The sequence below is a fragment of the Camelus dromedarius genome, chromosome 2 (genome assembly GCF_036321535.1).
Source record: "Camelus dromedarius isolate mCamDro1 chromosome 2, mCamDro1.pat, whole genome shotgun sequence".
NCBI lineage: Eukaryota > Metazoa > Chordata > Mammalia > Artiodactyla > Camelidae > Camelus > Camelus dromedarius.
In genome coordinates this window covers 27,551,987-27,568,190 of record NC_087437.1, presented here as the reverse complement: position 1 = coordinate 27,568,190, position 16,204 = coordinate 27,551,987, and the positions used below count along the sequence as shown (strand labels likewise).

Here is a 16,204-nt window from a genome sequence, read left to right as displayed (position 1 = left end):
ACTGAAAGTCAAGTTACTAGACAGTCTAGATTTCACGGAGTCTAGTCTTCAACATTCTAGCCTCCAGACATCTGATCCGGAAAGAAGGGGCTGAGGAGCTTAGGGGTGAAGAGGTAAACCCCGACCTCCTGGTCCAGTGCCCAACACTCAGGCCTCACACCAACAGAGCAGCATTGGCAAAGGAGGCTTCTAAAGCCAGAAAGGAAACCCAGTTTTGAATTAATTGGCTATCTCACTGGTGTTTTGCATGTCCCAATACTGTAATTTCCCAAAGGAAAGGGACCAAATGCAATTAGCAAGATTCTCCTTGTTCCCTATTATCTCCATCTTGACTTCAAAATGTGTCAAGTTGTTGGTTTTGAGTTACTAAAACATTTACGAAGTCTACAACTACAACCTGTGGAGCAGACTTGTTCTAGAACCAAAGTGTTCTAAACTGACACACTTTTCAAACTGTATTCCTTAGCCACAAAGGGTTGTAGGCATATCCTGGGGGCAACAAGGTAGAGACTGAGCAGGTAGGCTAACTCCTGCCTGCATCTCCACCGCATTCAAAGGTACGTGTTCATCTGTCTTATCCACTAGGGTTCTATTTAAGATTTCAATACAAAAAAAAAAAAAAATGGGTTCCACGCTTTGCCCCTCAAAACAAACAGCACACACACACAGTTTTAGAACATGTTGCTAGAATCAGAGTCTGAACAAACATTTTAGAAATATACAAGAACTGCCAAAAAAAACCCCAAAAACCTTAAAGTTTTAAGGAGGAAAGGATCTTAGATAATTTTTAGCACAATCTGCTCATTAAAACTGAGGAATTAACTGAGCCCTTGAGCACAGAGTAAAAAGCATATCCTCACACTATCAGCACCATCCCCTCTCTGTCCACCCCTTCCTCAAAGTCCCGCAAACCCTACCACTGACACCAAGTGTTCAGATCCTGTCCGCACCACCTCTAAGTGACACTGCAACCATGGCATGCAAGGTGGATGCTCCAGGAATCAGAATGCTAGAGTCTGTTTCTGAGATATGATGCCCACGGCGGGGGACAGAATACAATCACAGTATCTGAATTTGGAGAAATCAGTAGAAATAACACTGCTATGTATTGGCTATACTGGCTGCCACAAGTGACGTGCATTCCACGTGCACGAGTTCACCTACGGCACACAGCCACCGGTCAGGGAGGTACCCTTATCAGCACCACTTCCCAGGCGGCATGGGTGAAGCCTGGAGAAGAACAGCACAGACACCCCTGACCCCGCTCCTGCCGCACCCGCCCCAGCCCGCAGCAGGCAGAGACAGAGACCTGCTCTCAAGGACCCTAAAAGTGCACATGCACCAGCTCTGGCGATTTTGTAGCCACTCTCGGAGCAGCTCGGAGAGTGACAATTCTCATGCTCCAGCTGCCAGGGGTACCCTGGATTTAACAGGGGCCAATTAGGCTGTACTTCGTTAATCAGTCTTTGTCTTTGCCTCCTTCAAGACAAGAAATTTTCCTCACCTGGTTTATATGTGGTGCCCAACAAAGTTCAAGAAAGCGGTGAAACCCTATTAGAAATAACTGAGAGGGTCTGGAGGATTGGATTATGTCTCTGAGTTAGTTACCCGTAGCCTCCAGATCTTTCTGATCCATCACAGGGTAGCCTTAAGTACTACACAAACTTGATTTTGTGCCTCTGAATGAAAATGAAACCCAGCAGTTGACCCAGAGATGCCTCAGAGCCTCACGAGACCCACAGCCTGGAGCGGGATGGTGTCTGGGTCTGAGCCTTCACTATTTTATTCTGTAAAAAATAGACCTTCATGCCAGAAAAACTGGACTTAAGGCCAAAATATACCAATTCTTATGTTGGCTGCATACAAAACACCTAAAGCGATTAGAAAGGATTGGTGGGAAAAGAAACAGCAAGTATTAATTACCATTCAAATGCTGTTGTACGAGGTAGGAAACTTGTAATATAGAAATTTCTGTGAATCTCACCTGCACCAAATGGTTTGGAGACACTTGGATGGAAGACAGTCTGAACACAGGCCAGAGGAAAATTATGACAAAGTATAGATCTATAAATACCATATTTAAGCTCCATTTCAAAATCATGTTTTCTCCAAGTAATCATTCCCTATGAGAGATAATAAGAACCTCCCTACAATGCAAGTCTCCTTCAAGTCTTGTTTAGTTCTCCCTCAAGGAAATAACACTTATGAAAGGCAACATTAATTCTGCTTTTCTCCATGCTGGGCACTCACAAAAACATTTTGAAGTAAATATTAACACTGCCTTTGTATGGGTCATCCCAGGAAGAGACTGCTGAGGCACAGAGAGGTTAAGTAATGTGCTCAAGGATTCACGGCCAGCATGAGCTGAGCCAGCTACAGCTCGGGCAATCTATTCTGGAGACCTCACTCTCAATCAGAGATACTGCCTCTCACATCCTCCCCACAACCACATGATGAGAAATGTTACAGATGCCTAAAAGATAAATATGCAGCGACAAGATCCTATAAATATTTTGACTAACTACAACATACCAATTAGCATTCAGTTATAAAAAAAAAAAAAAGAAAAAGGATTAAACTGAAGTTGTGAAACAGAGAATCTACAACAAGATGCTTTCCAGGCAAGATCACTTAGAAACCCTTCCACATGGTAACTTAACAGATCGAAAATGCCCACAATCTCTCATAATCATCTCTCTTTTTAAAACCACATCATTTCTTCTTTTTCAGAAGCAGCTGTATCATATGCTGCTTTTTTTTTTTTTAAACAAAGCCCTTCTAACAGAGTGGTAAGCATCCGAACTCCTGGCAAAACAGCACATACTTCATACGTGGAGTTGATAAGTGATATTTGGTTTGGCAAATGGCAAGAGATTATTTAGCAAATTCAAACATTACTTTTTTTTTCTTTCCTACGGCCCATTAAAAAAAAAAAAAACCTCTGTTATTTCCCACAAAAAAACAGAATAGATTAATAACCAGTCAGCTGAACTAACAAAATATTTACAAAATATTCTGCTCATATGAGCTCTTGTTCTCCTTACCTAAGGAAAAACAAACGTTCCCTGCCTTTACTATTATTTTGCTTCATCTCCTAGGCCTTTAATAAGAGACTCATCTAGACATCGCTAAATAATGCCATTAGCATAATAAGCTTCAGTCTTTCCTGCAGGGCAACAGGCTGATGTGACTTCTGGCAATGGAGGTACTTTTGGACCATACAGTTTGTCTAACATTAGGAAGCAGAACCCTAACCACTTTGCAAGCTGACCACAGTGAAGAGAGAGCATGATGCACTCACACCCTCTGTGGGGACTGAGTGGAAGGAGGGATGGAACGGGGGGGGGGGGGGAAGGGGATGGACCCGGCTTCCCCACCACGGGGCCCAGGGACGTGAAAGTCCAGATGAAGCACTCCGTCAGGTGCACTGTAAAGGCTTCCAGGCTCCTGCACGCTGCTGCTCGTTTTGTCTCGAAATTACGTTTATAGCTTGCAAATTCTTTTCCCAGAGTTAAGGATGGCTCAGTTACCAGAGAGCTTTCCCATAACCATGGTCTCTGAGCCAAAGGTGGAGCCAAAGTTCTACCCAAATCTGAATCTTTTCATAAAAATCAACATTTATTAAAACTGCAAAACACAACATCCTATATCTACCATATATTCAATGGTAAAACAATTTTGAGAAAATCATGAGAAACAATTAACCTGTGATCTTATTAATAACAGCCCCTGGCATTCACTGACCTCTCACCTTGGCAGAGCGCAGCAATAAGAAAACATACATTACTTCACTTAAACTTTCCAACAGCTTTAAGGAGGTAGGTGAAACTAGATCCTTTTCACAGATGGGGAAACAGAAATGTAGAGACTGGCCCAAGAAACTCGGGCTGATAAGAGGCAGAGCTCACTTCCGTAACTGAAGTTAATTCCAACCACGTTGTGTAGGACTAACTTAAGAAGCACAAATCAATCTCACTCCAACTCTGTCTCTGTGCTACGGTAGACAAGACTGCTGTAACTTTTTCTTCATTTTTGTCCTGGATGAAACTCTGACCAAGCATGGCCAAAGGTTTCATCTCGAGGTCAGGCTCTGATAAACTGCTCAAGACTGCATAAAGAAGGACTGAAAGGCTGCGTGCGGGAAAGAGGGCTGTGACCAGTCACAGCTTGTCCGCAGAAGGCGCGCGGCCGCTCCGCCACGCTGCCGGGCGCTCACGCCGCAGGCCCTGTGCTCAGCTGTGCTTCCCTGCCATGCACTTTCTCTCTCCCGGATGCTCATTCTCCAGACACCCTTCCCTCTGAGCTATGACAAAAGTTTAGCTATTTAAGTCACACTCTCACACATGAGGGTTACCAACTAGCATGAACCCTCAAAATTTATTTTTACAAACTAATGAAAGCCACTGAATTCCTCCCCTGTCCCCCCAGTTACTGAGCTGTTAGCTCTTTCCTCGGATTGCTTATTCTCACGTGCAGCTGGCCTCCCAACAGTCCCATCAACTCCATGAGCCCAAACCCAGCCTGCCTATTTATGACTCAGAAGCTTTTATCTTTTACGTGGTTGTCCGTATTTTTAAATGAATAAAACCAAGGGCCCTGCTTATCAAGTATAATATAAGGCTTCTGGGAAAACTACAAAAGAGAGTAGCAAGGCAAAGGATCAGAACCTGATTTAGGCTTTTGGTAGCAGGTAAATTTCAACTGGGAAGAATAAAAAACAGAGATTTGGAAGTGTGTGTATATCGTGTATGTGACTTTTCCAAGACGGCAGTAACTGCAAGCTGCTGAAAGCAAAATGCCTAAAATGGCTGAGCTGGAAGGCTTCTTCGCTGAAAAGTGACAGAAAACTATAAATAAGAAGGATTTGTCAACACACATTTCCTCTGCCTGCTGAGGTATAATGCTCAGAAGTATCTACCCAGCCAAAGCTGCACAAACAGACACCTGGACTTGCGTATTTCCTCTTAACGCAGCTGCTGGCAAAAGTACTTTTAAGCTTATTCATACACGTGTAGTTAAGAACTGGACTAAATGAGGTTTGGCTCAAATTGTAATATTGAAGTGATAACAAGAGCTAACATTTGTACAGCATGTTTATATATCTTAACTAACTGTAAATGGGAAAATGGGCAGCCTGGTCCCAGAGGGAAGTCTGCCTTCATTAGACTAAAAGGGCAGTTTCCTCTGGTCACTAGAGAAGGCTGGGGAATTGCAATCCCTTTTCAACGCAAGTGATGAGCTTCGGTTATAGATAATACTGACGTGGTTCTAATTTTATGAATAAGGGATACTGATTTATCCAAAACCACAGACATAATTCTCCAGGTGAAGAGACATATGGAGGGAAAAGGAGCTAAATCTTCATCCTCCACACAAAGAAAACAACAGACATGACCAGAAGACAAGAACTGCCAGTCACAGAGGAACTCAGGTGCTGAGACCCAGAAGCAATAGCCAAAAAAGTGGAAGAGGTGGCTCCTGGGGCCTAGGAAAAGGGCAGGACTATTTTTCATTTTAAGTTTTATTCAATTATTTGGGTTCTTAAAGTACATAAACGCATGACTGACAAAAAAATTTAAATCAGTTTAATTTAATTACCAACAAAAAGAAAACAAAATTAAAAGGATGTCTAAATTTTTCAAGCTAGGAAAAGATGGAAGAAGGGAAAATAGTGGAGGTCCTTATTCGATAAATGCAATCACCTTCTTGCCTCTGAAAGACCTTCCTTTCTCACTGGGGTCTTAGGAGAGAAAGCGCCCATGGATTCCAGAGGGGTAACGTGCCAAGCTCAGGAAGCCAGCCTGGCAACCGGGGGTGACAGAGGCTGCAGAAAATCACCTGCCCTCCAGCCCAACAGGGCAGGTGACTGCATGAATAACAAACTCAGGGAGCGTCAGCAAAAGACCTGCCTTTCCCCCAAACCAGGAGAGACAGCCATTAGCATCAGTGACACAGGACAAGGTCTGAGGAGTGGCCTAGTCACAACTCAAATGAAGCGCTACAGAAACTCAGAGAGCGGGTGACAGTTCATTCACTCCTCGCGGGAAGATAAGGGAAAGCTCCATAAGCCGTAGAGTCGGGGCTGGTTTAAAGGAGGCACAAGAGGTCAACAGGTAGAGACGGAAGGGGCCATTCCAGCAAACAACCTGAGCAGGGCCAGCGGTGAGAGAAGAGATGGTGTGCTTGGAAATGGGACGTGGTCTTGGCCACATCGTAACGTACAGCTCGTGCTGCTGGTGCCTCATTTCCACTCGGAGGAGTGATGGGGTTGGGGGAGCTTCCTAGGACAGACAGACAGTCCAAAGGTTTCTGGCACGGTGCAAAACTACAGACACGACCCACTAAAACACAGTAAAAAGGGGTGTGCTTCTCAAATTACCTACTTTATAGGAATATCCCCTCCTTGTTTATGTTGGCCTATTTCGCTTTGGACATTCTTAAATCCCAGACACGGATATTTCTCTCACTATTGGGGTCCTGTCATGCCCCCAGGCTTCCGCAAGTCCTCAGCTTTGCGCTAGAGGATTCTGGCAGTGCTTTTTCCTCGTAATTCCCTAAGAGTGCTGAACTCATAAGACGTAGAGATTTGAATTTCATGCACCTCCAGCTCTCCCAGCAGCTTACAAATCAGAATACCATTATACACATACAAGTTCCTTAAAAAAAAAATCCCCCCTTAGCATTTTCATGTGGCATTGTTACTTTCAATATCACGATCATTATTTAATCCCATAAAATTAAAGTCAGTTGGATCTGCACTGCCCCAAATACTGGTTTTGTTGAAAATATACACATTTGATTCAACGTTTCTTTGTATCTGAGCTAGTTCTAGTAGTTACTGGATTATAAACAAAGACATTCCTGCATGTCAAACTGAGTATTTATAAAAGTTAGTTTATTTTTGTATCATGGATCACAAGCCTTCAAAATACAAGTGAGCATATTCACTTCTACTCTGGTCTTTATCAATGTTTAGAAGTCTCATTTATGAAACATACCAAGCGTTGGAAGGAAAACTTGGAAGAAAGAACAGCTTCACAGAGGAAAGGCAGGCAGAACTATGTCTGAAGCAGTGTTTCCATGGGTTTGAGAAACACTCAGGAGAATGGGACTCAGAAAATAGTTATGAAATTACTTAAATCAAAAGACTAAACCCCTAAAATCTACCATTTCAAAGACATTTTTGCTTAGGGTGAAGCTACACATTTAATTTTTAGGGAGACTCCATGTAAACAAAAATCAGATATAATAGAGAAGACGGTACGTGGATATAATAAAAATTGAGACAGGAGTACAGGTATCACCTCTGCTTTTCGAAAGTTCACTTTACACTTCACTTTTACAAAACACCTACATTAGTACCTGTTTTTAGTAACCAAAAGAAATCCAAAAGGGATTTTTGCTTTTATGAAAAAAAGACGAAAAGCAAAAATAGTGAAAATAGCGTTCAGCATTTACTTTGCAGGGAGTCATTACAGAGGCAGGGTGCACCCGCAGTGAGAGTGGCACCCCAGCTCCTTCCCCGGGAACTACACTGGGCACCTCAGCATCAAGCCGCCGTGGCTTCGAACCACGACCGTGAGCACCTGTGCACCCGTTAGCAAGACGTGTCCCAAGGTAACCGCCTCTTCGCTTTACACCACTCCGGCTTACGAAGGTTTCACAGGAACGCTCTGCTTTCAGACAACGGGGAAAACTGTACAAGGACACCGAAACTTCAGAAACGCAATTCAAATTCAGGACGCAATAGGTGAAGGAAAAATTATTCCAGAAAATTACTGCAGGCAGAGGGAAAGGCATAAGCCCAAGGGCCATAGATAACTGCAGGGAGTTCAAAGAGGTCAGCGCTGCCGGGACGTGAAGTTCAGGGCAAGCAGTGTCAGCGGAGGAGCGTCAGTCACACAGCCCAGGAACAGCAAGACCTCGTAAGCAGTAAGGACCTACAAAAAAAGACACGGCCATGCTTATAATTCACAGGGGTCCTGCTCGCAGGTGACTGGAGGGCAGACACCAAGGTGGGGGAACAGACTGGAGGAAGGGCGTACAGGACAAAAATGACCTTGGGTTTGGTGGGAATCATAGACAAGAAATACTTAGATTTGGTGTTTGACCAGCTAGTGATGAGACAGTGAAGGAGAATTTAACGGTTTACAGCTTGGGTGACCAGTGGTAGTGCCAGATAAAAGGGACTTAAGGTCAATCAGAGCTTTCAGGGGTTCTGTTTTATTTTGTCTGACAATGAGAATAAGCAGGACTGATAATGAGCACACTATCTTAAGAAAAAGAGAAAGAAGCTGGTAAAATGAGTAAAGTTGATGAAGGTCCCAAACTGGAAGTCTGAAGAAGACAAGAGTATGCAGACGCAGGCCCGTCCTCCTGAGATGAATGATGGCTGCATGAATCCAGAGGACTACGGAAGAGGAAAGAATCTTGGCAACAGTTTGTTAAGTAAGGAAACAAGTCAGAAATTAAGGCCAAACAGGGTGCTCCAAAATCAGATTTAAGAGGAGGGGTAACCTGAAGGAAAACTACGAGACCCAAGAGCGCCAATTCAAGGCTGGGAGTGCGTCAGGGTATTATTTCCAGCAGAGCAGTCCGTTCCCTAGAAGAGGGTCAGGCTAGAGGGTAAACCACCCTGGTCCAAAGGAGACAGCTTTGGGGGCCTTCCCATCTCTCTTCTCATTGGATAGTGATCTTGCCCGTCACTGATCAAGACTCTCAGGTGAACACACACTGGCACAGCCTCCCTCCCCATCGCATCCCCTGGTACAGAAAGTGCCAAGGTTCTGGTCTGTTTTACTCTCAAATATTTTTCGGTTTTCCAACAATTTTCAAGGAGTTAGTGGAAGCGGAGCAAATTACAAGTTGAAAATACTTCCTGATAAATACAGAAGCTATTCCTACAGCAGCTTCACAAAAAGAGGTCATAGCCAGGCATGGGGAAGACTGAGCCTCCTGCTGGTTCAGGCTCTCACTCACACGGTTTCCCCCCACCGTGCTCTCTGCACCCGGTTTCATACCAGTTACTGTCCAGTCAGGCCTTGGTCATTTGCCACCCTAAGCACAAGTCAGGCAGATCCATCTCACCCGAGCACGTAGGAGAGCTGGGCTCTGAAGGGGACTGGACATCTGTGGTACTTGACATTCTAGCCTCTGGCAAGATGTCAGCATTTCATAGAGCACTTTAAATGTTTTTGTTTGAGAGCTAATGCAGCACTTCCCACTGGTCAACACGGGCAGCCCAGGCAGAAAGCAAAGAGTATTTCCCTCAACATCAGATGTTACACTCAGTTGTTGATCCGACCTTGCCTTCAGAGACCGTAAGAGACTAGAAAAATTGGTAAGTAGGAAAAGTTCATTCAGTGCAGCTTATTTAAAGAATATTTGTAATTCCCATGTAAAATGGCTTTCTGTGCTCATAACGTCCTAAATTATTATTATTTTTTTAATGGACAGAATGGCTTTTCTAGGTTCAAAGACTAAATGCAGTTTCGATTAACTTTTCCCTGTATATGTTCTTTTTAATTCCATGAAGCAGGATTTTCTTTTATGAGCTTGTGCGTGGGCTTTTGGAAATTCCTATTTTTAAAAATCTGTAATCGTATTGCTTGTAAAAGTGTTGTGTGTATGTGGATAGTGAGTTAAAATCAGTTCTGGATCTGGTGAAGAGAGAGCACAGTTACAGCTGGGTCACGACGTCATCCTTAGAGCCCAGGGAGTTCGATAAAGAACTCAAATACTGGATAGGGGGAAAAAAAAAAGGAAAAACAGAAGGTTTGGTTTAAGAGCACAAAAGGCCACAACCTCACTAAAAACTGAAAATGGGAGGAAGCATTTAAAGTCTTCTCTGAGAAGCTAAACTCCTGGGCTCCTGGTGTGGATTTAACGGTGAGTCACCATTGATTTTCAAAGGAAAGGAACAGGGATTAAATAAGCCTCATAGTCGCTGTATTAGCTTTTGTTAATGTTTTAGATTTTGATTTTCATGTCCTTGATTCTTAACTTCTGATTTCTTCCTCAGAGATTTCATAAAACACTTAAATATCAAGCCCTGGTAGTTTTAATCTGCGGACTGCAACGACAAAGCCCATCACTTGTGGAACTTATTCTGTTGCTTGCTTTTCTAGAAATCGAGTAGTTAATTCCATAAAATCTAAAGTAATAGATAATTTTAAAACTTGATTCATGCTTAGAATCCATTCCAGTTTATCTCCCAGCCCAAAAGAAGAAAATCTTTTCTTAAAGAGCCCCATTTTCTGGAAAAATTGTAAGAACACTGCCACTAAAGAAGGCAGAGATTTAAAGCATAATTTACCAACCACAAACACCTCCCCACTCTGCCACCAAAAAAAAAAAATTTAAATCACTACATTTAGTATTTTTTTAGCAGCTGCGGCTCTTCCTTCTTAATAAATGACTCTCTAGACAGAGAAACTACAACCACTGAAGTCTTCTCTCTAATGCATATTTACACCTACCAACTTTCCTGCCAGCTCTCCTCGCTTAAAAAAAGCATTCACAGGAGAAAATACATGTATCTGTATATACGTATTTAGACATACAGGAAGAATCTCACACTTAACATAATTAAAAGGGAGAGACTGGCATTTGCAACCCCTCGTTCTAGCCAACTCTCTGCATCCGCCCCACTCATTCTAGGGGAAGACACGTTAAGGCCTTTCGTGCTTCTTCAACATCAAACATTTCACTGGCTACTTGGGATTCGCACGTGCCATCAGATAACCCGGGAAAGAAAATCCAGAGGAAGAGTTTGTTCTGTAAAACATAACCAAGATCTAGGCTTGTTCACTTTTAGCCACATGCCCTTCGGTACAATTATATAGATTTAACTGCTTCTATGCAATTTCACTAATGACCGTTAAATGTATCCGCATTAACCTATAAAACTGACTCATCTGGTAGATAAAAAAACAGTCAAAATATCAGCGATTTAAATGCTCGACTTATTAAAAAAGAAAAGCGACACAGTGTCGAGAGGCAGCCCCAGAAGTGCACGGGTGAGGCAAACACCAGCAATGACGGTTTTTGTAATTTTACCTGCTAGTGAGAGTCAGGACTTCTGGTCATCCCCACAGGCACTCCTCTGCTTTTAAAGCCTTTGCACAGATACTGTTATCAAAATTGGGTGTTTCTAGCAGCCAAATTACACTGGAAAAGGACTTCTATCATTGGCTCTGTTTTGCCTACTAGGAAACTGGAATCCAGAGAGGGTCAGTGATTCAAACAGGATAACACAGCTAGTAAGGGCCAAGGACTGAACTTAAAGGAAAAAGTCATCTGGCCTCAAACCCAGTGCCCTTTCACTTACCCCACCTTGTCTCTGATCTAAGGAGATAAGTGTATCCAACAAAAATTGTAATTTATACATAAACACAAGCTGGAGATCCAAGAGTATGCAGGGCTGCTCTGCCCCTTAACTAGGTATTTATACAACAATGACAACAATCACTTTGTATAAAATAGTCAATATTATTGGGACTCAGATTTTTAGAAAGGCAATTTTGCATGGTCGAAAAAGCAGGCATTTTGCGGGCAAAGAGCTGAATTTGAATCTACTGTGACCTTGAGCTACATTGTTTTGTTTTTCAGCTCTTTGCCTCTTTGTTCCTCCTCTGTCCCATCACCTATAAAACATCATGATAAAGCTATCACCCCCAAAAGCTACTAGGATACTGAGACATGCTAGCACCTGGCACATAGGAGCTACTCAGTAAAAATCAAATTCCCTCCCCTTTTCTTGCAAATAACTTAAGTTAGAGGCAGTACTAAGCAAGAGTAAAATCCCACAGGAAATTTCTTGCGTTAGATTCTGACACTCGTGGAGCCAAATAAGAAATCACAACATGAGGGTAAATGAATACTTCTCTCCAATTACCTCCTATCATTCTGACAGAATACTGGGCATCATGTCAGTACCTAAGTAGTGAGTATGTCTCAACACGACCACTGAGCACCAACCACCATCAGTGACCCCTGTAAACGAGCAGGCCGGTGCTTCCAGGCCAGAAGAATGGGCCTGAGAGCTAGGGAGCCTGGAGATCTGGGTCAGGGCCTGTGAGCCCCACAGGTGGCGTCCTATACAGTAAGAGGTGGGAGGAAGACACGAGAGTTCTTACTTGCTTAATTCACATGTTTGGTGGATGGATAGATAACCAAACAGACAACCTTACCAGAAAAGAGGAAAAAAGGTAATGAAAAGATATCTGACGTGTAGGAGTTACAATTGTAGCCGGAGAAGTCTTTTATATTTTTAATTTAATCACTTTTCACAGACAATCTGCATACTGTTCAGGATACATATGGATTAAGAGCTGATATACTAAAATAAGCAAAGAAACCCTAAAAAAAAAAAACCTGATTAGAAAATAGAGCAAAATACATTTTAGCCAAGAACTGTCAAACTTTCAGTCTCAAGATCCCTTAAATAGAGAAGATTTTTGTGTAAGTTACACCTTGCAATGTTTACTATATTAGAAATTTAAATTGTGAAACTCATATTTACTTTTCCTTCATTTCAAAAATAGCATAAAGTGTTAATATGAATAACACATTCTTGTGAAATGTAATTATATTTTCCCCAAAAGGTTTTAGTTAGAAAAGTGGCACTGTTCTACAGTTTTGTTTATCTCTTTAACAACCGGTCAAAAACATTTAAATTCTCATATCCACTTCTGCATTAGATCAGCTTCAAAATGTAGTTTTACTTAAAGTATATTGAAGAAAATCTAGTCTCACACACATATATAATAGGAAAAAGGAAGAAACAGCCTGCTGGATTTTCTTCTTTGGTATCACACCAAAACTCAAAAAGTGGCAGTTTCTTAAAGGTTGGCTGCAAAGTAGAAACTAAATCCATATCAATGAATATTTTTGCTACAGTAAATCCTTTAGTGTAACTTGGACTTGGAAGAAATCTTTTACCCCTGCTAGGTTTTATACTACATAATCACTGGTCATTTGGAGAGGTACATTCACCTAGAACTTTGAAGTATAATTTTCATCATATAGTAGCAAAAAATAGTATTAATGCTGACATTGATTTTAGTCTGAATACTGAAAGTGCTGCTATTTGTTTGCCTTGATTTGAAGGCTCAGCTCATTCAATTTTGAGAAAATGTCTGCCAAATGAGTGACTACAGATTGTGTATCATTCTTTCCAGTAAAAATGGTGTTCTATGGAAAAAGCATCTAATTTAGCTCACAACTCACTCAAGTGTAGTTCCTCTAAACAACCATCATATACAGCAGAAGTGTTTTGTGAACAATTCCCACAATGTCACATAAAACATTTAAATGACACATACTGTAAGATATAATCAAATGAAGAATATATATTACTTCGTCATGGTCATTCTAAAGTGAACTTGGCTTTTTCTTTTTTGTTTACTAAGACTGCATGGTAGTAGGGATGCAGTGACTACAGGACACACAGCTGGGTACACGGCCTTGATCTGTGCTGAAGTGCCAGCAGGGTTGTTCTACACACCATGGCTTCTGCCCCATTAGTACAAATGGCAGCACAGTGAGTAACAAAGGCAAACCACATGAAAACGGGCTGACCTCACGGCTCCCCCTGAAAGTGTCCAGAACCCCATGGTTCCACAGACCATATTATAAGAATCTTAAACTCTGACATTAGAAATTTTTCTTTTGATACAAAAAGCACTAATTTGAAAAAAAAATAATTTGAATATATTAAAATTTGTAACATTTGTTTATCAAAAAATACTTTAAAGGAGAAAGGCCAAGTTACAATCTGGGAGATGTTATTCACCATACACACACCCAACAAAGCAGGTATCAACAATACTCGAAGGATTTCTACAAATCAGTAACAGCACAAATAACCCAATAGAAAAATGAACAAAAGATACGATCAGACATTCCATGGAAATAACCAATTATCATATGAAGAGATGCCCCTATCACAGTGATCATGAAAATGTAAATCAGAAACACAATGTAGTAACATTTCAGAAGCAAAAATTTTAAATCTGAGAATATGCAACACTGAAGAGGATTTGCATCCACAAAGGATCTACAACCACTCTGGAAAATAGTTTGGTATTATTTCCTACAGTTTAACATTCATATACCTAGCAATTTAATTCCTAGATTTACGCACACAAGAAAACCCTTTCACATATTCATCAAGAGACAACAAGGATATACACTGTAGTATGGTTTCTAAGGGCAAAAACTTGGAAACATCCCAAACACAGGAAACTGAATGAACTGAGGCATGGCCAGACAATGGACTGTTACAGTCACCAAAACAAATTAATTACAGCAACACTCAGTGACATGGACAACATGTGACATGTACTTAAATCATTAAATGATTACATATGTTTCTTAAAAATCACAATTTCATACACACAAATATACATACAACACACTTTTAGGAACACAGACAGATGTTACAAAACAATTTAAAACAAGACAGCGAGAGAATGAAAAAAAAAAAAAGGGACTCGGGGTACACACTGGCCAGAGAGATGGCATGTAGGAGGGAGGGGAGAGCGTTCACTTACACGCAGCTTATCAACATCAAAGTCTTGGCTTTTGTTTCAGTTACTGAGTTTGAGGGAAATTATTAACATGATTAAAAATAACAAAATTAGAATTTTTGAAGTCAACCTTGCATGAACCTTAGATAAGAACATGACGTAAACCAAAGACTATGGTTAATCCAATTTTATGCACCCAAGACTTAAAAAGATATCTATACATTTATCCTATTATACACATAGAAATTGTACAACTCTGAGGTCATGAACAGACTCATCATTTGACAGTTGAGTAAATCAAGTCCTTAATTTGACCAAAGTTATATAGATAGATTCATTCAATAAATATCTGTCGAACTTCTACTATATGCCAGGCACTAACTTAACAGTGAACAAGAGAAATAAGTTCTGTTCTCATAATGGTTACCTTTAAGATGGGGGCATAGTAGGAAGGGAGGGGGTAGGGAGGAGTGAGGATGATGGAGGAAATAAGTTGAAAAATAAATATGAAGGCAGCTCAGATGAAAAACACAGTAAAAGACAGTAAGAGGCTAGAGAGTGCTGGGTAGGCACTTGGCTGTGTTAGGTATCGCAAACAGGGAAGGCCTCCCTGAGGAGGTGACTTTTTAACAGAGACCAATATGAGGCAGCCACAGTAAGATGCTAGAGGCAGACAATCACACACAAAAGCCAGGGCTCCAGGGACTTCTGCTCCAGTGAGTTTGATGTTTATAGAACTGGGCTTCAATAAAACCATGGTGACGATGTGGAAGTAAGTTCACCTGGGTACTCCCACTACTCCTATGCAGTGCTTGACAAAACTCTGTTGGTAGTGTTTGCCAATGGCCCCCATCAGTTTGCAAAGGAATAGAAGCCTTTCACGATTTATTGAGACAGAGAAAAAAACATGACCCTGCTCAGAGCTTTGCCCAGCCCTGGACGGCAGGCAAGGAAAAGCTCAAGGGGACAGCTAGGCAGTTAGGCTTTTGCTTTTCTTTTCAATTTTAGTTCCACTGGGCCAAAACACTAAGCAGCACAATGATCTACATTCACAAGGGGTATTGGTTTACTTGCCAAAGTTACCACGTACCTGCTACTTTGCTGTCTTCACATCCCCCGCCCCATACACACACAGCTGCACTTTTCCCACAAGTTAATCATGACAGCAACGTCCAAGAGACAGAGAAAGCTTGCTGGCACCTCTGCTGCTGTGCACTGGACAGATTCGTATTACAGGTAAAAGAGCCACACAGCTGAAGAGAGGGTTCTGCTGTCAGGAGAAGAATGGTGGCCCCTGGCTGAGGAATCTAAGGCAATAATAATCTCAAGTGATAACCCAAGTTATGCTGACATTATACCCACCAGGCCTCTCCCAGTCACCTTCTAGAGGGATGGAGCCAAGGGAAGAACATAAAGGCTGGATGCTCAGTCACTGAGGTTTTAGAAGAGTTGAGTTCCAATCATAAGTGCTCTGGTGACCATCCCAGAACTTGCTCAAGCCACTAAGCTCCCTTACACAGCTTTCTTCCTGTGTAAAATAAGGCTGTTTAAGGCATTCATTGGAAATTCATACAGCTCCTACTATGAACCATTTGCTGAGTCAGGTGAAAACACAAAGCTCTCTCTCCATGCAGTGGAACAGACAAGCCAATAAAAACAAGTCTTTCAACAGG

General features: G+C 41.8%; 2 protein-coding genes across 3 annotated transcripts in view; one reads left to right on the top strand and one right to left on the bottom strand.

The window, feature by feature from the left end:
* MED12L (mediator complex subunit 12L) overlaps nt 1-16,204 on the bottom strand; it is a 294,791-nt gene that overhangs the window by 158,270 nt on the left and 120,317 nt on the right. The gene's annotated exons all lie outside the window — the stretch shown is intronic.
* Nucleotides 1-16,204, top strand: part of P2RY14 (purinergic receptor P2Y14) — a 50,230-nt gene that overhangs the window by 17,851 nt on the left and 16,175 nt on the right. Inside the window, exon 1 of one of the 2 annotated variants that reach the window (XM_031449337.2) lies at nt 8,988-9,340. The exons of the other annotated variant lie outside the window; for it this stretch is intronic. The gene's annotated coding sequence lies outside the window, so the exon portion shown is untranslated. Of the gene's footprint in view, nt 1-8,987; nt 9,341-16,204 lie in introns of those variants that run through there. 2 annotated transcript variants of the gene reach the window in all.